The sequence below is a fragment of the Bactrocera oleae genome, chromosome Y (assembly GCF_042242935.1).
Source record: "Bactrocera oleae isolate idBacOlea1 chromosome Y, idBacOlea1, whole genome shotgun sequence".
Lineage (NCBI taxonomy): Eukaryota > Metazoa > Arthropoda > Insecta > Diptera > Tephritidae > Bactrocera > Bactrocera oleae.
Window position 1 is genome coordinate 2,797,271 of NC_091542.1, and position 27,780 is coordinate 2,825,050.

The window sequence follows — 27,780 nt, forward strand, 5'->3', positions numbered from 1 at the left end:
TAAGGCATTTATTCAATCTCTGAGGAAATTATATAGTTCGGATGGCTATAGCATATAGCTTCCATACAAACTGAACATTTGGAATCAAGTATTTGTATGGAAAACTCTTTCATTTGACGAGGTAGCTTCACGAAATTTTGCATATATTATTATTTCAGGCAACAATGTAATCTCCGAAGAAATTATTCAGTTCGGATGACTATAGCATATAGCTGCCATACAAACTGAATAATCGAAATCAAGTGCTTGAATGGAAAACTCTTTCATTTGTCGAGGTAACTTCACGAAATTTGGCATATATTATTATTTAAGGCATTTATTCAATCTCTGAGGAAATTATATAGTTCGGATGGCTATAGCATATAGCTTCCATACAAACTGAACATTTGGAATCAAGTATTTGTATGGAAAACTCTTTCATTTGACGAGGTTTCTTCACGAAATTTTGTACGAATTATTATTTAAGGCTACGATGTAATCTCCGAAGAAATTATTCAGAGCGGATGACTATAGCCTATAGATTCCATACAAATTGAACAATCGGAATCAAGTGCTTGTATGGAAACTCTTCCATTTAACGAGGTATCTTTACGAAATTTGGCATATATTACCATTTAAGGTATTTATTTAATCACCGATGAAATTATATAGATCGGATATTTATAGCATATAGATTCCATACAAACTGAACAATCGGAATCAAGTGCTTGTATGGAAAACTCTTTCATTTGACGAGGTATCTTTACGAAATTTGGCACGGATTGTCAGTTAAGGCAACAATGTAATCTCCAAAGAAATAAAAAAGTTCGGATGACTATAGCATATAGCTGCCATACAAACTGAATAATCGAAATCAAGTGCTTGAATGGAAAACTCTTTCATTTGTCGAGGTATCTTCACGAAATTTGGCATATATTATTATTTAAGGCATTTATTCAATCTCTGAGGAAATTATATAGTTCGGATGGCTATAGCATATAGCTTCCATACAAACTGAACATTTGGAATCAAGTATTTGTATGGAAAACTCTTTCATTTAACGAGGTTTCTTCACGAAATTTTGTACGAATTATTATTTAAGGCTACGATGTAATCTCCGAAGAAATTATTTAGAGCGGATGACTATAGCATATAGATTCCATACAAATTGAACAATCGGAATCAAGTGCTTGTATGGAAACTCTTCCATTTAACGAGGTATCTTTACGAAATTTGGCATATATTACTATTTAAGGTATTTATTTAATCACCGATGAAATTATATAGATCGGATATTTATAGCATATAGATTCCATACAAACTGAACAATCGGAATCAAGTGCTTGTATGGAAAACTCTTTCATTTGACGAGGTATCTTTACGAAATTTGGCACGGATTGTCAGTTAAGGCAGCAATGTAATCTCCAAAGAAATAATAAAGTTCGGATGACTATAGCATATAGCTGCCATACAAATTGAATAATCGAAATCAAGTGCTTGAATGGAAAACTCTTTCATTTGTCGAGGTATCTTCACGAAATTTGGCATATATTATTATTTAAGGCATTTATTCAATTTTTGAGGAAATTATATAGTTCGGATGGCTATAGCATATAGCTTCCATACAAACTGAACGTTTGGAATCAAGTATTTGTATGGAAAACTCTTTCATTTGACGAGGTTTCTTCACGAAATTTTGTACGAATTATTATTTAAGGCTACGATGTAATCTCCGAAGAAATTATTCAGAGCGGATGACTATAGCATATAGCTGCCATACAAACTGAATAATCGAAATCAAGTGCTTGAATGGAAAACTCTTCCATTTAACGAGGTATCTTTACGAAATTTGGCATATATTATTATTTAAGGCATTTATTCAATCTCTGAGGAAGTTATATAGTTCGGATGGCTATAGCATATAGCTTCCATACAAACTGAACATTTGGAATCAAGTATTTGTATGGAAAACTCTTTCATTTGACGAGGTAGCTTCACGAAATTTTGCATATATTATTATTTCAGGCAACAATGTAATCTCCGAAGAAATTATTCAGTTCGGATGACTATAGCATATAGCTGCCATACAAACTGAATAATCGAAATCAAGTGCTTGAATGGAAAACTCTTTCATTTGTCGAGGTCACTTCACGAAATTTGGCATATATTATTATTTAAGGCCTTTATTCAATCTCTGAGGAAATTATATAGTTCGGATGGCTATAGCATATAGCTTCCATACAAACTGAACATTTGGAATCAAGTATTTGTATGGAAAACTCTTTCATTTGACGAGGTTTCTTCACGAAATTTTGTACGAATTATTATTTAAGGCTACGATGTAATCTCCGAAGAAATTATTCAGAGCGGATGACTATAGCCTATAGATTCCATACAAATTGAACAATCGGAATCAAGTGCTTGTATGGAAACTCTTCCATTTAACGAGGTATCTTTACGAAATTTGGCATATATTACCATTTAAGGTATTTATTTAATCACCGATGAAATTATATAGATCGGATATTTATAGCATATAGATTCCATACAAACTGAACAATCGGAATCAAGTGCTTGTATGGAAAACTCTTTCATTTGACGAGGTATCTTTACGAAATTTGGCACGGATTGTCAGTTAAGGCAACAATGTAATCTCCAAAGAAATAATAAAGTTCGGATGACTATAGCATATAGCTGCCATACAAACTGAATAATCGAAATCAAGTGCTTGAATGGAAAACTCTTTCATTTGTCGAGGTATCTTCGCGAAATTTGGCATATATTATTATTTAAGGCATTTATTCAATCTCTGAGGAAATTATATAGTTCGGATGGCTATAGCATATAGCTTCCATACAAACTGAACATTTGGAATCAAGTATTTGTATGGAAAACTCTTTCATTTAACGAGGTTTCTTCACGAAATTTTGTACGAATTATTATTTAAGGCTACGATGTAATCTCCGAAGAAATTATTTAGAGCGGATGACTATAGCATATAGATTCCATACAAATTGAACAATCGGAATCAAGTGCTTGTATGGAAACTCTTCCATTTAACGAGGTATCTTTACGAAATTTGGCATATATTACTATTAAGGTATTTATTTAATCACCGATGAAATTATATAGATCGGATATTTATAGCATATAGATTCCATACAAACTGAACAATCGGAATCAAGTGCTTGTATGGAAAACTCTTTCATTTGACGAGGTATCTTTACGAAATTTGGCACGGATTGTCAGTTAAGGCAGCAATGTAATCTCCAAAGAAATAATAAAGTTCGGATGACTATAGCATATAGCTGCCATACAAACTGAATAATCGAAATCAAGTGCTTGAATGGAAAACTCTTTCATTTGTCGAGGTATCTTTACGAAATTTGGCATATATTACCATTTAAGGTATTTATTCAATCAACTATGAAATTATATAGATCGGATATTTATAGCATATAGCTTCCATACAAACTGAACAATCGGAATCAAGTTCTTGTATAGAAAACTCTTTCATGTGACTAGGTATCTTTACGAAATTTGGCGCGAATTATTATTTAAGGCTACGATGTAATCCCCGAAGAAATTATTCAGAGCGGATGACTATAGCATATAGATTCCATACAAATTGAACAATCGGAATCAAGTGCTTGTATGAAAACTCTTCCATTTAACGAGGTATCTTTACGAAATTTGGCATATATTACCATTTAAGGTATTTATTCAATCAACTATGAAATTATATAGATCGGATATTTATAGCATATAGATTCCATACAAACTGAACAATCGGAATCAAGTGCTTGTATGAAAACTCTTTCATTTTACGAGGTATATTTACGAAATTTGGCACGGATTGTAAGTTAAGGCAACAATGTAATCTCCAAAGAAATAATAAAGTTCGGATGACTATAGCATATAGCTGCCATACAAACTGAATAATCGAAATCAAGTGCTTGAATGGAAAACTCTTTCATTTGTCGAGGTATCTTCACGAAATTTGGCATATATTATTATTTAAGGCATTTATTCAATCTCTGAGGAAATTATATAGTTCGGATGGCTATAGCATATAGCTTCCATACAAACTGAACATTTGGAATCAAGTATTTGTATGGAAAACTCTTTCATTTGACGAGGTAGCTTCACGAAATTTTGCATATATTATTATTTCAGGCAACAATGTAATCTCCGAAGAAATTATTCAGTTCGGATGACTATAGCATATAGCTGCCATACAAACTGAACATTTGGAATCAAGTATTTGTATGGAAAACTCTTTCATTTGACGAGGTAGCTTCACGAAATTTTGCATATATTATTATTTAAGGCTACGATGTAATCTCCGAAGAAATTATTCAGAGCAGATGACTATAGCATATAGCTGCCATACAAACTGAATAATCGAAATCAAGTGCTTGAATGGAAAACTCTTCCATTTAACGAGGTATCTTTACGAAATTTGGCATATATTATTATTTAAGGCATTTATTCAATCTCTGAGGAAATTATATAGTTCGGATGGCTATAGCATATAGCTTCCATACAAACTGAACATTTGGAATCAAGTATTTGTATGGAAAACTCTTTCATTTGACGAGGTAGCTTCACGAAATTTTGCATATATTATTATTTCAGGCAACAATGTAATCTCCGAAGAAATTATTCAGTTCGGATGACTATAGCATATAGCTGCCATACAAACTGAATAATCGAAATCAAGTGCTTGAATGGAAAACTCTTTCATTTGTCGAGGTAACTTCACGAAATTTGGCATATATTATTATTTAAGGCATTTATTCAATCTCTGAGGAAATTATATAGTTCGGATGGCTATAGCATATAGCTTCCATACAAACTGAACATTTGGAATCAAGTATTTGTATGGAAAACTCTTTCATTTGACGAGGTTTCTTCACGAAATTTTGTACGAATTATTATTTAAGGCTACGATGTAATCTCCGAAGAAATTATTCAGAGCGGATGACTATAGCCTATAGATTCCATACAAATTGAACAATCGGAATCAAGTGCTTGTATGGAAACTCTTCCATTTAACGAGGTATCTTTACGAAATTTGGCATATATTACCATTTAAGGTATTTATTTAATCACCGATGAAATTATATAGATCGGATATTTATAGCATATAGATTCCATACAAACTGAACAATCGGAATCAAGTGCTTGTATGGAAAACTCTTTCATTTGACGAGGTATCTTTACGAAATTTGGCACGGATTGTCAGTTAAGGCAACAATGTAATCTCCGAAGAAATTATTCAGTTCGGATGACTATAGCATATAGCTGCCATACAAACTGAATAATCGAAATCAAGTGCTTGAATGGAAAACTCTTTCATTTGTCGAGGTCACTTCACGAAATTTGGCATATATTATTATTTAAGGCATTTATTCAATCTCTGAGGAAATTATATAGTTCGGATGGCTATAGCATATAGCTTCCATACAAACTGAACATTTGGAATCAAGTATTTGTATGGAAAACTCTTTCATTTAACGAGGTTTCTTCACGAAATTTTGTACGAATTATTATTTAAGGCTACGATGTAATCTCCGAAGAAATTATTTAGAGCGGATGACTATAGCATATAGATTCCATACAAATTGAACAATCGGAATCAAGTGCTTGTATGGAAACTCTTCCATTTAACGAGGTATCTTTACGAAATTTGGCATATATTACTATTTAAGGTATTTATTTAATCACCGATGAAATTATATAGATCGGATATTTATAGCATATAGATTCCATACAAACTGAACAATCGGAATCAAGTGCTTGTATGGAAAACTCTTTCATTTGACGAGGTATCTTTACGAAATTTGGCACGGATTGTCAGTTAAGGCAGCAATGTAATCTCCAAAGAAATAATAAAGTTCGGATGACTATAGCATATAGCTGCCATACAAACTGAATAATCGAAATCAAGTGCTTGAATGGAAAACTCTTTCATTTGTCGAGGTATCTTCACGAAATTTGGCATATATTATTATTTAAGGCATTTATTCAATTTTTGAGGAAATTATATAGTTCGGATGGCTATAGCTTATAGCTTCCATACAAACTGAACGTTTGGAATCAAGTATTTGTATGGAAAACTCTTTCATTTGACGAGGTTTCTTCACGAAATTTTGTACGAATTATTATTTAAGGCTACGATGTAATCTCCGAAGAAATTATTCAGAGCGGATGACTATAGCATATAGCTGCCATACAAACTGAATAATCGAAATCAAGTGCTTGAATGGAAAACTCTTCCATTTAACGAGGTATCTTTACGAAATTTGGCATATATTATTATTTAAGGCATTTATTCAATCTCTGAGGAAATTATATAGTTCGGATGGCTATAGCATATAGCTTCCATACAAACTGAACATTTGGAATCAAGTATTTGTATGGAAAACTCTTTCATTTGACGAGGTAGCTTCACGAAATTTTGCACATATTATTATTTCAGGCAACAATGTAATCTCCGAAGAAATTATTCAGTTCGGATGACTATAGCATATAGCTGCCATACAAACTGAATAATCGAAATCAAGTGCTTGAATGGAAAACTCTTTCATTTGTCGAGGTCACTTCACGAAATTTGGCATATATTATTATTTAAGGCATTTATTCAATCTCTGAGGAAATTATATAGTTCGGATGGCTATAGCATATAGCTTCCATACAAACTGAACATTTGGAATCAAGTATTTGTATGGAAAACTCTTTCATTTGACGAGGTTTCTTCACGAAATTTTGTACGAATTATTATTTAAGGCTACGATGTAATCTCCGAAGAAATTATTCAGAGCGGATGACTATAGCCTATAGATTCCATACAAATTGAACAATCGGAATCAAGTGCTTGTATGGAAACTCTTCCATTTAACGAGGTATCTTTACGAAATTTGGCATATATTACCATTTAAGGTATTTATTTAATCACCGATGAAATTATATAGATCGGATATTTATAGCATATAGATTCCATACAAACTGAACAATCGGAATCAAGTGCTTGTATGGAAAACTCTTTCATTTGACGAGGTATCTTTACGAAATTTGGCACGGATTGTCAGTTAAGGCAACAATGTAATCTCCAAAGAAATAATAAAGTTCGGATGACTATAGCATATAGCTGCCATACAAACTGAATAATCGAAATCAAGTGCTTGAATGGAAAACTCTTTCATTTGTCGAGGTATCTTCACGAAATTTGGCATATATTATTATTTAAGGCATTTATTCAATCTCTGAGGAAATTATATAGTTCGGATGGCTATAGCATATAGCTTCCATACAAACTGAACATTTGGAATCAAGTATTTGTATGGAAAACTCTTTCATTTGACGAGGTTTCTTCACGAAATTTTGTACGAATTATTATTTAAGGCTACGATGTAATCTCCGAAGAAATTATTCAGAGCGGATGACTATAGCATATAGATTCCATACAAATTGAACAATCGGAATCAAGTGCTTGTATGAAAACTCTTCCATTTAACGAGGTATCTTTACGAAATTTGGCATATATTACCATTTAAGGTATTTATTCAATCAACTATGAAATTATATAGATCGGATATTTATAGCATATAGCTTCCATACAAACTGAACATTTGGAATCAAGTATTTGTATGGAAAACTCTTTCATTTGACGAGGTTTCTTCACGAAATTTTGTACGAATTATTATTTAAGGCTACGATGTAATCTCCGAAGAAATTATTCAGAGCGGATGACTATAGCATATAGATTCCATACAAATTGAACAATCGGAATCAAGTGCTTGTATGAAAACTCTTCCATTTAACGAGGTATCTTTACGAAATTTGGCATATATTACCATTTAAGGTATTTATTCAATCAACTATGAAATTATATAGATCGGATATTTATAGCATATAGATTCCATACAAACTGAACAATCGGAATCAAGTGCTTGTATGAAAACTCTTTCATTTGACGAGGTATATTTACGAAATTTGGCACGGATTGTAAGTTAAGGCAACAATGTAATCTCCAAAGAAATAATAAAGTTCGGATGACTATAGCATATAGCTGCCATACAAACTGAATAATCGAAATCAAGTGCTTGAATGGAAAACTCTTTCATTTGTCGAGGTAACTTCACGAAATTTGGCATATATTATTATTTAAGGCATTTATTCAATCTCTGAGGAAATTATATAGTTCGGATGGCTATAGCATATAGCTTCCATACAAACTGAACATTTGGAATCAAGTATTTGTATGGAAAACTCTTTCATTTGACGAGGTTTCTTCACGAAATTTTGTACGAATTATTATTTAAGGCTACGATGTAATCTCCGAAGAAATTATTCAGAGCGGATGACTATAGCCTATAGATTCCATACAAATTGAACAATCGGAATCAAGTGCTTGTATGGAAACTCTTCCATTTAACGAGGTATCTTTACGAAATTTGGCATATATTACCATTTAAGGTATTTATTTAATCACCGATGAAATTATATAGATCGGATATTTATAGCATATAGATTCCATACAAACTGAACAATCGGAATCAAGTGCTTGTATGGAAAACTCTTTCATTTGACGAGGTATCTTTACGAAATTTGGCACGGATTGTCAGTTAAGGCAACAATGTAATCTCCAAAGAAATAATAAAGTTCGGATGACTATAGCATATAGCTGCCATACAAACTGAATAATCGAAATCAAGTGCTTGAATGGAAAACTCTTTCATTTGTCGAGGTATCTTCACGAAATTTGGCATATATTATTATTTAAGGCATTTATTCAATCTCTGAGGAAATTATATAGTTCGGATGGCTATAGCATATAGCTTCCATACAAACTGAACATTTGGAATCAAGTATTTGTATGGAAAACTCTTTCATTTAACGAGGTTTCTTCACGAAATTTTGTACGAATTATTATTTAAGGCTACGATGTAATCTCCGAAGAAATTATTTAGAGCGGATGACTATAGCATATAGATTCCATACAAATTGAACAATCGGAATCAAGTGCTTGTATGGAAACTCTTCCATTTAACGAGGTATCTTTACGAAATTTGGCATATATTACTATTTAAGGTATTTATTTAATCACCGATGAAATTATATAGATCGGATATTTATAGCATATAGATTCCATACAAACTGAACAATCGGAATCAAGTGCTTGTATGGAAAACTCTTTCATTTGACGAGGTATCTTTACGAAATTTGGCACGGATTGTCAGTTAAGGCAGCAATGTAATCTCCAAAGAAATAATAAAGTTCGGATGACTATAGCATATAGCTGCCATACAAACTGAATAATCGAAATCAAGTGCTTGAATGGAAAACTCTTTCATTTGTCGAGGTATCTTCACGAAATTTGGCATATATTATTATTTAAGGCATTTATTCAATTTTTGAGGAAATTATATAGTTCGGATGGCTATAGCATATAGCTTCCATACAAACTGAACGTTTGGAATCAAGTATTTGTATGGAAAACTCTTTCATTTGACGAGGTTTCTTCACGAAATTTTGTACGAATTATTATTTAAGGCTACGATGTAATCTCCGAAGAAATTATTCAGAGCGGATGACTATAGCATATAGCTGCCATACAAACTGAATAATCGAAATCAAGTGCTTGAATGGAAAACTCTTCCATTTAACGAGGTATCTTTACGAAATTTGGCATATATTATTATTTAAGGCATTTATTCAATCTCTGAGGAAATTATATAGTTCGGATGGCTATAGCATATAGCTTCCATACAAACTGAACATTTGGAATCAAGTATTTGTATGGAAAACTCTTTCATTTGACGAGGTAGCTTCACGAAATTTTGCACATATTATTATTTCAGGCAACAATGTAATCTCCGAAGAAATTATTCAGTTCGGATGACTATAGCATATAGCTGCCATACAAACTGAATAATCGAAATCAAGTGCTTGAATGGAAAACTCTTTCATTTGTCGAGGTCACTTCACGAAATTTGGCATATATTATTATTTAAGGCATTTATTCAATCTCTGAGGAAATTATATAGTTCGGATGGCTATAGCATATAGCTTCCATACAAACTGAACATTTGGAATCAAGTATTTGTATGGAAAACTCTTTCATTTGACGAGGTTTCTTCACGAAATTTTGTACGAATTATTATTTAAGGCTACGATGTAATCTCCGAAGAAATTATTCAGAGCGGATGACTATAGCCTATAGATTCCATACAAATTGAACAATCGGAATCAAGTGCTTGTATGGAAACTCTTCCATTTAACGAGGTATCTTTACGAAATTTGGCATATATTACCATTTAAGGTATTTATTTAATTACCGATGAAATTATATAGATCGGATATTTATAGCATATAGATTCCATACAAACTGAACAATCGGAATCAAGTGCTTGTATGGAAAACTCTTTCATTTGACGAGGTATCTTTACGAAATTTGGCACGGATTGTCAGTTAAGGCAACAATGTAATCTCCAAAGAAATAATAAAGTTCGGATGACTATAGCATATAGCTGCCATACAAACTGAATAATCGAAATCAAGTGCTTGAATGGAAAACTCTTTCATTTGTCGAGGTATCTTCACGAAATTTGGCATATATTATTATTTAAGGCATTTATTCAATCTCTGAGGAAATTATATAGTTCGGATGGCTATAGCATATAGCTTCCATACAAACTGAACATTTGGAATCAAGTATTTGTATGGAAAACTCTTTCATTTGACGAGGTTTCTTCACGAAATTTTGTACGAATTATTATTTAAGGCTACGATGTAATCTCCGAAGAAATTATTCAGAGCGGATGACTATAGCATATAGATTCCATACAAATTGAACAATCGGAATCAAGTGCTTGTATGAAAACTCTTCCATTTAACGAGGTATCTTTACGAAATTTGGCATATATTACCATTTAAGGTATTTATTCAATCAACTATGAAATTATATAGATCGGATATTTATAGCATATAGCTTCCATACAAACTGAACATTTGGAATCAAGTATTTGTATGGAAAACTCTTTCATTTGACGAGGTTTCTTCACGAAATTTTGTACGAATTATTATTTAAGGCTACGATGTAATCTCCGAAGAAATTATTCAGAGCGGATGACTATAGCATATAGATTCCATACAAATTGAACAATCGGAATCAAGTGCTTGTATGAAAACTCTTCCATTTAACGAGGTATCTTTACGAAATTTGGCATATATTACCATTTAAGGTATTTATTCAATCAACTATGAAATTATATAGATCGGATATTTATAGCATATAGATTCCATACAAACTGAACAATCGGAATCAAGTGCTTGTATGAAAACTCTTTCATTTGACGAGGTATATTTACGAAATTTAGCACGGATTGTAAGTTAAGGCAACAATGTAATCTCCAAAGAAATAATAAAGTTCGGATGACTATAGCATATAGCTGCCATACAAACTGAATAATCGAAATCAAGTGCTTGAATGGAAAACTCTTTCATTTGTCGAGGTATCTTCACGAAATTTGGCATATATTATTATTTAAGGCATTTATTCAATCTCTGAGGAAATTATATAGTTCGGATGGCTATAGCATATAGCTTCCATACAAACTGAACATTTGGAATCAAGTATTTGTATGGAAAACTCTTTCATTTGACGAGGTAGCTTCACGAAATTTTGCATATATTATTATTTCAGGCAACAATGTAATCTCCGAAGAAATTATTCAGTTCGGATGACTATAGCATATAGCTGCCATACAAACTGAACATTTGGAATCAAGTATTTGTATGGAAAACTCTTTCATTTGACGAGGTAGCTTCACGAAATTTTGCATATATTATTATTTAAGGCTACGATGTAATCTCCGAAGAAATTATTCAGAGCAGATGACTATAGCATATAGCTGCCATACAAACTGAATAATCGAAATCAAGTGCTTGAATGGAAAACTCTTCCATTTAACGAGGTATCTTTACGAAATTTGGCATATATTATTATTTAAGGCATTTATTCAATCTCTGAGGAAATTATATGGTTCGGATGGCTATAGCATATAGCTTCCATACAAACTGAACATTTGGAATCAAGTATTTGTATGGAAAACTCTTTCATTTGACGAGGTAGCTTCACGAAATTTTGCATATATTATTATTTCAGGCAACAATGTAATCTCCGAAGAAATTATTCAGTTCGGATGACTATAGCATATAGCTGCCATACAAACTGAATAATCGAAATCAAGTGCTTGAATGGAAAACTCTTTCATTTGTCGAGGTATCTTCACGAAATTTGGCATATATTATTATTTAAGGCATTTATTCAATCTCTGAGGAAATTATATAGTTCGGATGGCTATAGCATATAGCTTCCATACAAACTGAACATTTGGAATCAAGTATTTGTATGGAAAACTCTTTCATTTGACGAGGTTTCTTCACGAAATTTTGTACGAATTATTATTTAAGGCTACGATGTAATCTCCGAAGAAATTATTCAGAGCGGATGACTATAGCCTATAGATTCCATACAAATTGAACAATCGGAATCAAGTGCTTGTATGGAAACTCTTCCATTTAACGGGGTATCTTTACGAAATTTGGCATATATTACCATTTAAGGTATTTATTTAATCACCGATGAAATTATATAGATCGGATATTTATAGCATATAGATTCCATACAAACTGAACAATCGGAATCAAGTGCTTGTATGGAAAACTCTTTCATTTGACGAGGTATCTTTACGAAATTTGGCACGGATTGTCAGTTAAGGCAACAATGTAATCTCCAAAGAAATAATAAAGTTCGGATGACTATAGCATATAGCTGCCATACAAACTGAATAATCGAAATCAAGTGCTTGAATGGAAAACTCTTTCATTTGTCGAGGTATCTTCACGAAATTTGGCATATATTATTATTTAAGGCATTTATTCAATCTCTGAGGAAATTATATAGTTCGGATGGCTATAGCATATAGCTTCCATACAAACTGAACATTTGGAATCAAGTATTTGTATGGAAAACTCTTTCATTTAACGAGGTTTCTTCACGAAATTTTGTACGAATTATTATTTAAGGCTACGATGTAATCTCCGAAGAAATTATTTAGAGCGGATGACTATAGCATATAGATTCCATACAAATTGAACAATCGGAATCAAGTGCTTGTATGGAAACTCTTCCATTTAACGAGGTATCTTTACGAAATTTGGCATATATTACTATTTAAGGTATTTATTTAATCACCGATGAAATTATATAGATCGGATATTTATAGCATATAGATTCCATACAAACTGAACAATCGGAATCAAGTGCTTGTATGGAAAACTCTTTCATTTGACGAGGTATCTTTACGAAATTTGGCACGGATTGTCAGTTAAGGCAGCAATGTAATCTCCAAAGAAATAATAAAGTTCGGATGACTATAGCATATAGCTGCCATACAAACTGAATAATCGGAATCAAGTGCTTGAATGGAAAACTCTTTCATTTGTCGAGGTATCTTCACGAAATTTGGCATATATTATTATTTAAGGCATTTATTCAATTTTTGAGGAAATTATATAGTTCGGATGGCTATAGCATATAGCTTCCATACAAACTGAACGTTTGGAATCAAGTATTTGTATGGAAAACTCTTTCATTTGACGAGGTTTCTTCACGAAATTTTGTACGAATTATTATTTAAGGCTACGATGTAATCTCCGAAGAAATTATTCAGAGCGGATGACTATAGCATATAGCTGCCATACAAACTGAATAATCGAAATCAAGTGCTTGAATGGAAAACTCTTCCATTTAACGAGGTATCTTTACGAAATTTGGCATATATTATTATTTAAGGCATTTATTCAATCTCTGAGGAAATTATATAGTTCGGATGGCTATAGCATATAGCTTCCATACAAACTGAACATTTGGAATCAAGTATTTGTATGGAAAACTCTTTCATTTGACGAGGTAGCTTCACGAAATTTTGCATATATTATTATTTCAGGCAACAATGTAATCTCCGAAGAAATTATTCAGTTCGGATGACTATAGCATATAGCTGCCATACAAACTGAATAATCGAAATCAAGTGCTTGAATGGAAAACTCTTTCATTTGTCGAGGTCACTTCACGAAATTTGGCATATATTATTATTTAAGGCATTTATTCAATCTCTGAGGAAATTATATAGTTCGGATGGCTATAGCATATAGCTTCCATACAAACTGAACATTTGGAATCAAGTATTTGTATGGAAAACTCTTTCATTTGACGAGGTTTCTTCACGAAATTTTGTACGAATTATTATTTAAGGCTACGATGTAATCTCCGAAGAAATTATTCAGAGCGGATGACTATAGCCTATAGATTCCATACAAATTGAACAATCGGAATCAAGTGCTTGTATGGAAACTCTTCCATTTAACGAGGTATCTTTACGAAATTTGGCATATATTACCATTTAAGGTATTTATTTAATCACCGATGAAATTATATAGATCGGCTATTTATAGCATATAGATTCCATACAAACTGAACAATCGGAATCAAGTGCTTGTATGGAAAACTCTTTCATTTGACGAGGTATCTTTACGAAATTTGGCACGGATTGTAAGTTAAGGCAACAATGTAATCTCCAAAGAAATAATAAAGTTCGGATGACTATAGCATATAGCTGCCATACAAACTGAATAATCGAAATCAAGTGCTTGAATGGAAAACTCTTTCATTTGTCGAGGTATCTTCACGAAATTTGGCATATATTATTATTTAAGGCATTTATTCAATCTCTGAGGAAATTATATAGTTCGGATGGCTATAGCATATAGCTTCCATACAAACTGAACATTTGGAATCAAGTATTTGTATGGAAAACTCTTTCATTTAACGAGGTTTCTTCACGAAATTTTGTACGAATTATTATTTAAGGCTACGATGTAATCTCCGAAGAAATTATTTAGAGCGGATGACTATAGCATATAGATTCCATACAAATTGAACAATCGGAATCAAGTGCTTGTATGGAAACTCTTCCATTTAACGAGGTATCTTTACGAAATTTGGCATATATTACTATTTAAGGTATTTATTTAATCACCGATGAAATTATATAGATCGGATATTTATAGCATATAGATTCCATACAAACTGAACAATCGGAATCAAGTGCTTGTATGGAAAACTCTTTCATTTGACGAGGTATCTTTACGAAATTTGGCACGGATTGTCAGTTAAGGCAGCAATGTAATCTCCAAAGAAATAATAAAGTTCGGATGACTATAGCATATAGCTGCCATACAAACTGAATAATCGAAATCAAGTGCTTGAATGGAAAACTCTTTCATTTGTCGAGGTATCTTCACGAAATTTGGCATATATTATTACTTAAGGCATTTATTCAATCTCTGAGGAAATTATATAGTTCGGATGGCTATAGCATATAGCTTCCATACAAACTGAACATTTGGAATCAAGTATTTGTATGGAAAACTCTTTCATTTGACGAGGTTTCTTCACGAAATTTTGTACGAATTATTATTTAAGGCTACGATGTAATCTCCGAAGAAATTATTCAGAGCGGATGACTATAGCATATAGATTCCATACAAATTGAACAATCGGAATCAAGTGCTTGTATGAAAACTCTTCCATTTAACGAGGTATCTTTACGAAATTTGGCATATATTACCATTTAAGGTATTTATTCAATCAACTATGAAATTATATAGATCGGATATTTATAGCATATAGATTCCATACAAACTGAACAATCGGAATCAAGTGCTTGTATGGAAAACTCTTTCATTTGACGAGGTATCTTTACGAAATTTGGCATATATTATTATTTAAGGCATTTATTCAATCTCTGAGGAAATTATATAGTTCGGATGGCTATAGCATATAGCTTCCATACAAACTGAACATTTGGAATCAAGTATTTGTATGGAAATCTCTTTCATTTGACGAGGTAGCTTCACGAAATTTGGCATATATTATTATTTAAGGCATTTATTCAATCTCTGAGGAAATTATTCAGTTCGGATGACTATAGCATACAGCTGCCATACAAACTGAACAATCGGAATCAAGTGCTTGTATGAAAACTCTTTCATTTGACGAGGTATCTTTACGAAATTTGGCACGGATTGTAAGTTAAGGCAACAATGTAATCTCCAAAGAAATAATAAAGTTCGGATGACTATAGCATATAGCTGCCATACAAACTGAATAATCGGAATCAAGGGCTGTATGGAAAACTTTTTCATTTGACGAGGTTTCTTCACGAAATTTTGAACGAATTATTATTTAAGGCTACGATGTAATCTCCGAAGAAATTATTCAGAGCGGATGACTATAGCATATAGATTCCATACAAATTGAACAATCGGAATCAAGTGCTTGTATGGAAACTCTTCCATTTAACGAGGTATCTTTACGAAATTTGGCATTTATTACTATTTAAGGTATTTATTCAATCACCGATGAAATTATATAGATCGGATATTTATAGCATATAGATTCCATACAAACTGAACAATCGGAATCAAGTGTATGGAAAACTCTATCATTTGACGAGGTATCTTTACGAAATTTGGCACGGATTGTCAGTTAAGGGAACAATGTAATCTCCAAAGAAATTATAAAGTTCGGATGACTATAGCATATAGCTGCCATACAAACTGAATAATCGAAATCAAGTGCTTGAATGGAAAACTCTTTCATTTGTCGAGGTATCTTCACGAAATTTGGCACGGATTGTCAGTTAAGGCAAGAATGTAATCTCCGAAGAAATTATTCAGATCGGATAAATATAGCATATAGATTCCATACAAACTGAACAATCGGAATCAAGTGCTTGAATGGAAAACTCTTTCATTTGACGAGGTATCTTCACGATTGTCAGTTAAGGCAAGAATGTAATCTCCGAAGAAATTATATAGATCTGATGACTATAGCATATAGCTTCTATACAAACTGAACAATCGGAATGAAATGCTTGTATGAAAAACTCTTTCATTTGACGAGGTAGCTTCACGAAATTAGGAACAGATTATTAGTTGGGGCAACAATGTAATCTCCGAAGAAATTATTCAGTTCGGATGACTATAGCATATAGCTGCCATACAAATTGAACAATCGGAATGAAATGCTTGTATGGAAAACTCCTTCATTTGACGAGGTATCTTCACGAAATTTGGCATATATTATTATTTCAGGCAACAATGTAATCTCCGAAGAAATTATTCAGTTCGGATGACTATAGCATTAAGCTGCCATACAAACTGAACAATCGGAATGAAATTCTTGTATGGAAAACTCCTTCATTTGACGAGGTAGCTTCACGAAATTTGGCATATATTATTATCTTAGGCATTTATTCAATCTCTGAGGAAATTATATAGTTCGGATGACTATAGCATATAGCTTCCATACAAACTGAACAATCGGAATGAAACGCTTGTATGAAAAACTCTTTCATTTGACGAGGTAGCTTCACGAAATTAGGCATAAATTATTAGTTAGGGCAACAATGTAATCTCCGAAGAAATTATTCAGTTCGGATGACTATAGCATATAGCTTCCATACAAACTGAACAATCGGAATGAAATGCTTGTATGGAAAACTCCTTCATTTTACGAGGTATCTTCACGAAATTTGGCATATATTATTATTTCAGGCAACAATGTAATCTCCGAAGAAATTATTCAGTTCGGATGACTATAGCATTAAGCTGCCATACAAGCTGAACATTCGGAATGAAAAGCTTGTATGGAAAACTCCTTCATTTGAAATGGTAGCTTTACGAAATAAGGCACAATTTATTGGTTGGGGCAACAATGTAATCTCCGAAGAAATTATTCAGTTCGGATGACTATAGCATATAGAATCCATACAAACTGAACAATTGGAATCAAGTGCTTGTAAGGAAAACTCTTTCATTTGACGAGGTATCTTTACGAAATTTGGCACGGATTGTCAGTTAAGGCAACAATGTAATATTCAAAGAAATAATAAAGCTCGGATGATTATAGATCCTATAGAATGTAATCTCCGAAGAATTTATTCAGAGCGGATGACTATAGCATATAGATTCCATACAAATTGAACAATCGGAGTCAAGTTCTTGTATGGAAAACTCTTTCATTTGACGAGGTATCTTTACGAAATTTGGCACGAATTATTATTTAAGGCTACGATGTAATCTCCGAAGAAATTATTCAGAGCGGATGACTATAGCATATAGATTCCATACAAATTGAACAATCGGAATCAAGTTCTTGTATGGAAATCTCTTTCATTTGGCGAGGTATCTTTACGAAATTTGGCACGAATTATAACTTAAGGCTACGATGTAATCTCCGAAGAAATCATTCAGAGCGGATGACTATAGCATATAGATTCCATACAAATTGAACAATCGGAATCAAGTTCTTGTATAGAAAACTCTTTCATTTGACTAGGTATCTTTACGAAATTTGGCACGAATTATTATTTAAGGCTACGATGTAATCTCCGAAGAAATTATTCAGAGCGGATGACTATAGCATATAGATTCCATACAAATTGAACAATCGGAATCAAGTGCTTGTATGGAAAACTCTTTCATTTGACGAGGTATCTTTACGAAATTTGGCACGGATTGTCAGTTAAGGCAACAATGTAATCTCCAAAGAAATAATAAAGTTCGGATGACTATAGCATATAGCTGCCATACAAACTGAATAATCGAAATCAAGTGCTTGAATGGAAAACTCTTTCATTTGACGAGGTTTCTTCACGAAATTTTGTACGAATTATTATTTAAGGCTACGATGTAATCTCCGAAGAAATTATTCAGGGCGGATGACTATAGCATATAGATTTCATACAAATTGAACAATCGGAATCAAGTGCTTGTATGGAAACTCTTCCATTTAACGAGGTATCTTTACGAAATTTGGCATATATTACTATTTAAGGTATTTATTTAATCACCGATGAAATTATATAGATCGGATACTTATAGCATATAGATTCCATACAAACTGAACGATCGGAATCAAGTGCTTGTATGGAAAACTCTTTCATTTGACGAGGTATCTTTACGAAATTTGGCACGGATTGTCAGTTAAGGCAACAATGTAATCTCCGAAGAAATAATAAAGTTCGGATGACTATAGCATATAGCTGCCATACAAACTGAATAATCGAAATCAAGTGCTTGAATGGAAAACTCTTTCATTTGTCGAGGTATCTTCACGAAATTTGGCATATATTATTATTTAAGGCATTTATTCAATCTCTGAGGAAATTATATAGTTCGGATGGCTATAGCATATAGCTTCCATACAAACTGAACATTTGGAATCAAGTATTTGTATGGAAAACTCTTTCATTTGACGAGGTTTCTTCACGAAATTTTGTACGAATTATTATTTAAGGCTACGATGTAATCTCCGAAGAAATTATTCAGGGCGGATGACTATAGCATATAGATTTCATACAAATTGAACAATCGGAATCAAGTGCTTGTATGGAAACTCTTCCATTTAACGAGGTATCTTTACGAAATTTGGCATATATTACTATTTAAGGTATTTATTTAATCACCGATGAAATTATATAGATCGGATATTTATAGCATATAGATTCCATACAAACTGAACGATCGGAATCAAGTACTTGTATGGAAAACTCTTTCATTTGACGAGGTATCTTTACGAAATTTGGCACGGATTGTCAGTTAAGGCAACAATGTAATCTCCAAAGAAATAATAAAGTTCGGATGACTATAGCATATAGCTGCCATACAAACTGAATAATCGAAATCAAGTGCTTGAATGGAAAACTCTTTCATTTGTCGAGGTATCTTCACGAAATTTGGCATATATTATTATTTAAGGCATTTATTCAATCTCTGAGGAAATTATATAGTTCGGATGGCTATAGCATATAGCTTCCATACAAACTGAACATTTGGAATCAAGTATTTGTATGGAAAACTCTTTCATTTGACGAGGTTTCTTCACGAAATTTTGTACGAATTATTATTTAAGGCTACGATGTAATCTCCGAAGAAATTATTCAGAGCGGATGACTAAAGCATATAGATTCCATACAAATTGAACAATCGGAATCAAGTGCTTGTATGAAAACTCTTCCATTTAACGAGCTATCTTTACGAAATTTGGCATATATTATTATTTAAGGCATTTATTCAATCTCTGAGGAAATTATATAGTTCGGATGGCTATAGCATATAGCTTCCATACAAACTGAACATTTGGAATCAAGTATTTGTATGGAAAACTCTTTCATTTGACGAGGTAGCTTCACGAAATTTTGCATATATTATTAATTCAGGCAACAATGTAATCTCCGAAGAAATTATTCAGTTCGGATGACTATAGCATACAGCTGCCATACAAACTGAACAATCGGAATCAAGTGCTTGTATGAAAACTCTTTCATTTGACGAGGTATCTTTACGAAATTTGGCACGGATTGTAAGTTAAGGCAACAATGTAATCTCCAAAGAAATAATAAAGTTCGGATGACTATAGCATATAGCTGCCATACAAACTGAATAATCGGAATCAAGGGCTGTATGGAAAACTCTTTCATTTGACGAGGTTTCTTCACGAAATTTTGAACGAATTATTATTTAAGGCTACGATGTAATCTCCGAAGAAATTATTCAGAGCGGATGACTATAGCATATAGATTCCATACAAATTGAACAATCGGAATCAAGTGCTTGTATGGAAACTCTTCCATTTAACGAGGTATCTTTACGAAATTTGGCATATATTACTATTTAAGGTATTTATTCAATCACCGATGAAATTATATAGATCGGATGACTATAGCATATAGCTGCCATACAAATTCAACAATCGGAATGAAATGCTTGTATGGAAAACTCCTTCATTTGACGAGGTATCTTCACGAAATTTGGCATATATTATTATTTCAGGCAACAATGTAATCTCCGAAGAAATTATTCAGTTCGGATGACTATAGCATTAAGCTGCCATACAAACTGAACAATCGGAATGAAATTCTTGTATGGAAAACTCCTTCATTTGACGAGGTAGCTTCACGAAATTTGGCATATATTACTATCCTAGGCATTTATTCAATCTCTGAGGAAATTATATAGTTCGGATGACTATAGCATATAGCTTCCATACAAACTGAACAATCGGAATGAAACACTTGTATGAAAAACTCTTTCATTTGACGAGGTAGCTTCACGAAATTAGGCACAAATTATTAGTTAGGGCAACAATGTAATCTCCGAAGAAATTATTCAGTTCGGATGACTATAGCATATAGCTTCCATACAAACTGAACAATCGGAATGAAATGCTTGTATGGAAAACTCCTTCATTTGACGAGGTATCTTCACGAAATTTGGCATATATTATTATTTCAGGCAACAATGTAATCTCCGAAGAAATTATTCAGTTCGGATGACTATAGCATTAAGCTGCCATACAAGCTGAACATTCGGAATGAAAAGCTTGTATGGAAAACTCCTTCATTTGACGTGGTAGCTTTACGAAATTAGGCACAGTTTATTGGTTGGGGCAACAATGTAATCTCCGAAGAAATTATTCAGTTCGGATGACTATAGCATATAGAATCCATACAAACTGAACAATTGGAATCAAGTGCTTGTAAGGAAAACTCTTTCATTTGACGAGGTATCTTTACGAAATTTGGCACGGATTGTCAGTTAAGGCAACAATGTAATATTCAAAGAAATAATAAAGCTCGGATGATTATAGATCCTATAGAATGTAATCTCCGAAGAATTTATTCAGAGCGGATGACTATAGCATATAGATTCCATACAAATTGAACAATCGGAATCAAGTTCTTGTATGGAAAACTCTTTCATTTGACGAGGTATCTTTACGAAATTTGGCACGAATTATTATTTAAGGCTACGATGTAATCTCCGAAGAAATTATTCAGAGCGGATGACTATAGCATATAGATTCCATACAAATTGAACAATCGGAATCAAGTTCTTGTATGGAAATCTCTTTCATTTGGCGAGGTATCTTTACGAAATTTGGCACGAATTATAACTTAAGGCTACGATGTAATCTCCGAAGAAATCATTCAGAGCGGTTGACTATAGCATATAGATTCCATACAAATTGAACAATCGGAATCAAGTTCTTGTATAGAAAACTCTTTCATTTGACTAGGTATCTTTACGAAATTTGGCACGAATTATTATTTAAGGCTACGATGTAATCTCCGAAGAAATTATTCAGAGCGGATGACTATAGCATATAGATTCCATACAAATTGAACAATCGGAATCAAGTGCTTGTATGGAAAACTCTTTCATTTGACGAGGTATCTTTACGAAATTTGGCACGGATTGTCAGTTAAGGCAACAATGTAATCTCCAAAGAAATAATAAAGTTCGGATGACTATAGCATATAGCTGCCATACAAACTGAATAATCGAAATCAAGTGCTTGAATGGAAAACTCTTTCATTTGTCGAGGTATCTTCACGAAATTTGGCATATATTATTATTTAAGGCATTTATTCAATCTCTGAGGAAATTATATAGTTCGGATGGCTATAGCATATAGCTTCCATACAAACTGAACATTTGGAATCAAGTATTTGTATGGAAAACTCTTTCATTTGACGAGGTTTCTTCACGAAATTTTGTACGAATTATTATTTAAGGCTACGATGTAATCTCCGAAGAAATTATTCAGGGCGGATGACTATAGCATATAGATTCCATACAAATTGAACAATCGGAATCAAGTGCTTGTATGAAAACTCTTCCATTTAACGAGGTATCTTTACGAAATTTGGCATATATTACTATTTAAGGTATTTATTTAATCACCGATGAAATTATATAGATCGGATATTTATAGCATATAGATTCCATACAAACTGAACAATCGGAATCAAGTGCTTGTATGGAAAACTCTTTCATTTGACGAGGTATCTTTACGAAATTTGGCACGGATTGTCAGTTAAGGCAACAATGTAATCTCCAAAGAAATAATAAAGTTCGGATGACTATAGCATATAGCTGCCATACAAACTGAATAATCGAAATCAAGTGCTTGAATGGAAAACTCTTTCATTTGTCGAGGTATCTTCACGAAATTTGGCATATATTATTATTTAAGGCATTTATTCAATCTCTGAGGAAATTATATAGTTCGGATGGCTATAGCATATAGCTTCCATACAAACTGAACATTTGGAATCAAGTATTTGTATGGAAAACTCTTTCATTTGACGAGGTTTCTTCACGAAATTTTGTACGAATTATTATTTAAGGCTACGATGTAATCTCCGAAGAAATTATTCAGAGCGGATGACTAAAGCATATAGATTCCATACAAATTGAACAATCGGAATCAAGTGCTTGTATGAAAACTCTTCCATTTAACGAGCTATCTTTACGAAATTTGGCATATATTATTATTTAAGGCATTTATTCAATCTCTGAGGAAATTATATAGTTCGGATGGCTATAGCATATAGCTTCCATACAAACTGAACATTTGGAATCAAGTATTTGTATGGAAAACTCTTTCATTTGACGAGGTAGCTTCACGAAATTTTGCATATATTATTAATTCAGGCAACAATGTAATCTCCGAAGAAATTATTCAGTTCGGATGACTATAGCATACAGCTGCCATACAAACTGAACAATCGGAATCAAGTGCTTGTATGAAAACTCTTTCATTTGACGAGGTATCTTTACGAAATTTGGCACGGATTGTAAGTTAAGGCAACAATGTAATCTCCAAAGAAATAATAAAGTTCGGATGACTATAGCATATAGCTGCCATACAAACTGAATAATCGGAATCAAGGGCTGTATGGAAAACTCTTTCATTTGACGAGGTTTCTTCACGAAATTTTGAACGAATTATTATTTAAGGCTACGATGTAATCTCCGAAGAAATTATTCAGAGCGGATGACTATAGCATATAGATTCCATACAAATTGAACAATCGGAATCAAGTGCTTGTATGGAAACTCTTCCATTTAACGAGGTATCTTTACGAAATTTGGCATATATTACTATTTAAGGTATTTATTCAATCACCGATGAAATTATATAGATCGGATGACTATAGCATATAGCTGCCATACAAATTCAACAATCGGAATGAAATGCTTGTATGGAAAACTCCTTCATTTGACGAGGTATCTTCACGAAATTTGGCATATATTATTATTTCAGGCAACAATGTAATCTCCGAAGAAATTATTCAGTTCGGATGACTATAGCATTAAGCTGCCATACAAACTGAACAATCGGAATGAAATTCTTGTATGGAAAACTCCTTCATTTGACGAGGTAGCTTCACGAAATTTGGCATATATTACTATCCTAGGCATTTATTCAATCTCTGAGGAAATTATATAGTTCGGATGACTATAGCATATAGCTTCCATACAAACTGAACAATCGGAATGAAACACTTGTATGAAAAACTCTTTCATTTGACGAGGTAGCTTCACGAAATTAGGCACAAATTATTAGTTAGGGCAACAATGTAATCTCCGAAGAAATTATTCAGTTCGGATGACTATAGCATATAGCTTCCATACAAACTGAACAATCGGAATGAAATGCTTGTATGGAAAACTCCTTCATTTGACGAGGTATCTTCACGAAATTTGGCATATATTATTATTTCAGGCAACAATGTAATCTCCGAAGAAATTATTCAGTTCGGATGACTATAGCATTAAGCTGCCATACAAGCTGAACATTCGGAATGAAAAGCTTGTATGGAAAACTCCTTCATTTGACGTGGTAGCTTTACGAAATTAGGCACAGTTTATTGGTTGGGGCAACAATGTAATCTCCGAAGAAATTATTCAGTTCGGATGACTATAGCATATAGAATCCATACAAACTGAACAATTGGAATCAAGTGCTTGTAAGGAAAACTCTTTCATTTGACGAGGTATCTTTACGAAATTTGGCACGGATTGTCAGTTAAGGCAACAATGTAATATTCAAAGAAATAATAAAGCTCGGATGATTATAGATCCTATAGAATGTAATCTCCGAAGAATTTATTCAGAGCGGATGACTATAGCATATAGATTCCATACAAATTGAACAATCGGAATCAAGTTCTTGTATGGAAAACTCTTTCATTTGACGAGGTATCTTTACGAAATTTGGCACGAATTATTATTTAAGGCTACGATGTAATCTCCGAAGAAATTATTCAGAGCGGATGACTATAGCATATAGATTCCATACAAATTGAACAATCGGAATCAAGTTCTTGTATGGAAATCTCTTTCATTTGGCGAGGTATCTTTACGAAATTTGGCACGAATTATAACTTAAGGCTACGATGTAATCTCCGAAGAAATCATTCAGAGCGGTTGACTATAGCATATAGATTCCATACAAATTGAACAATCGGAATCAAGTTCTTGTATAGAAAACTCTTTCATTTGACTAGGTATCTTTACGAAATTTGGCACGAATTATTATTTAAGGCTACGATGTAATCTCCGAAGAAATTATTCAGAGCGGATGACTATAGCATATAGATTCCATACAAATTGAACAATCGGAATCAAGTGCTTGTATGGAAAACTCTTTCATTTGACGAGGTATCTTTACGAAATTTGGCACGGATTGTCAGTTAAGGCAACAATGTAATCTCCAAAGAAATAATAAAGTTCGGATGACTATAGCATATAGCTGCCATACAAACTGAATAATCGAAATCAAGTGCTTGAATGGAAAACTCTTTCATTTGTCGAGGTATCTTCACGAAATTTGGCATATATTATTATTTAAGGCATTTATTCAATCTCTGAGGAAATTATATAGTTCGGATGGCTATAGCATATAGCTTCCATACAAACTGAACATTTGGAATCAAGTATTTGTATGGAAAACTCTTTCATTTGACGAGGTTTCTTCACGAAATTTTGTACGAATTATTATTTAAGGCTACGATGTAATCTCCGAAGAAATTATTCAGGGCGGATGACTATAGCATATAGATTCCATACAAATTGAACAATCGGAATCAAGTGCTTGTATGAAAACTCTTCCATTTAACGAGGTATCTTTACGAAATTTGGCATATATTACTATTTAAGGTATTTATTTAATCACCGATGAAATTATATAGATCGGATATTTATAGCATATAGATTCCATACAAACTGAACAATCGGAATCAAGTGCTTGTATGGAAAACTCTTTCATTTGACGAGGTATCTTTACGAAATTTGGCACGGATTGTCAGTTAAGGCAACAATGTAATCTCCAAAGAAATAATAAAGTTCGGATGACTATAGCATATAGCTGCCATACAAACTGAATAATCGAAATCAAGTGCTTGAATGGAAAACTCTTTCATTTGTCGAGGTATCTTCACGAAATTTGGCATATATTATTATTTAAGGCATTTATTCAATCTCTGAGGAAATTATATAGTTCGGATGGCTATAGCATATAGCTTCCATACAAACTGAACATTTGGAATCAAGTATTTGTATGGAAAACTCTTTCATTTGACGAGGTTTCTTCACGAAATTTTGTACGAATTATTATTTAAGGCTACGATGTAATCTCCGAAGAAATTATTCAGAGCGGATGACTATAGCATATAGATTCCATACAAATTGAACAATCGGAATCAAGTGCTTGTATGAAAACTCTTCCATTTAACGAGGTATCTTTACGAAATTTGGCATATATTATTATTTAAAGCATTTATTCAATCTCTGAGGAAATTATATAGTTCGGATGGCTATAGCATATAGCTTCCATACAAACTGAACATTTGGAATCAAGTATTTGTATGGAAAACTCTTTCATTTGACGAGGTAGCTTCACGAAATTTTGCATATATTATTATTTCAGGCAACAATGTAATCTCCGAAGAAATTATTCAGTTCGGATGACTATAGCATACAGCTGCCATACAAACTGAACAATCGGAATCAAGTGCTTGTATGAAAACTCTTTCATTTGACGAGGTATCTTTACGAAATTTGGCACAGATTGTAAGTTAAGGCAACAATGTAATCTCCAAAGAAATAATAAAGTTCGGATGACTATAGCATATAGCTGCCATACAAACTGAATAATCGGAATCAAGGGCTGTATGGAAAACTCTTTCATTTGACGAGGTTTCTTCACGAAATTTTGAACGAATTATTATTTAAGGCTACGATGTAATCTCCGAAGAAATTATTCAGAGCGGATGACTATAGCATACAGATTCCATACAAATTGAACAATCGGAATCAAGTGCTTGTATGGAAACTCTTCCATTTAACGAGGTATCTTTACGAAATTTGGCATATATTACTATTTAAGGTATTTATTCAATCACCGATGAAATTATATAGATCGGATATTTATAGCATATAGATTCCATACAAACTGAACAATCGGAATCAAGTGCTTGTATGGAAAACTCTATCATTTGACGAGGTATCTTTACGAAATTTGGCACGGATTGTCAGTTAAGGGAACAATGTAATCTCCAAAGAAATTATAAAGTTCGGATGACTATAGCATATAGCTGCCATACAAACTGAATAATCGAAATCAAGTGCTTGAATGGAAAACTCTTTCATTTGTCGAGGTATCTACACGAAATTTGGCACGGATTGTCAGTTAAGGCAAGAATGTAATCTCCGAAGAAATTATTCAGATCGGATAAATATAGCATATAGATTCCATACAAACTGAACAATCGGAATCAAGTGCTAGAATGGAAAACTCTTTCATTTGACGAG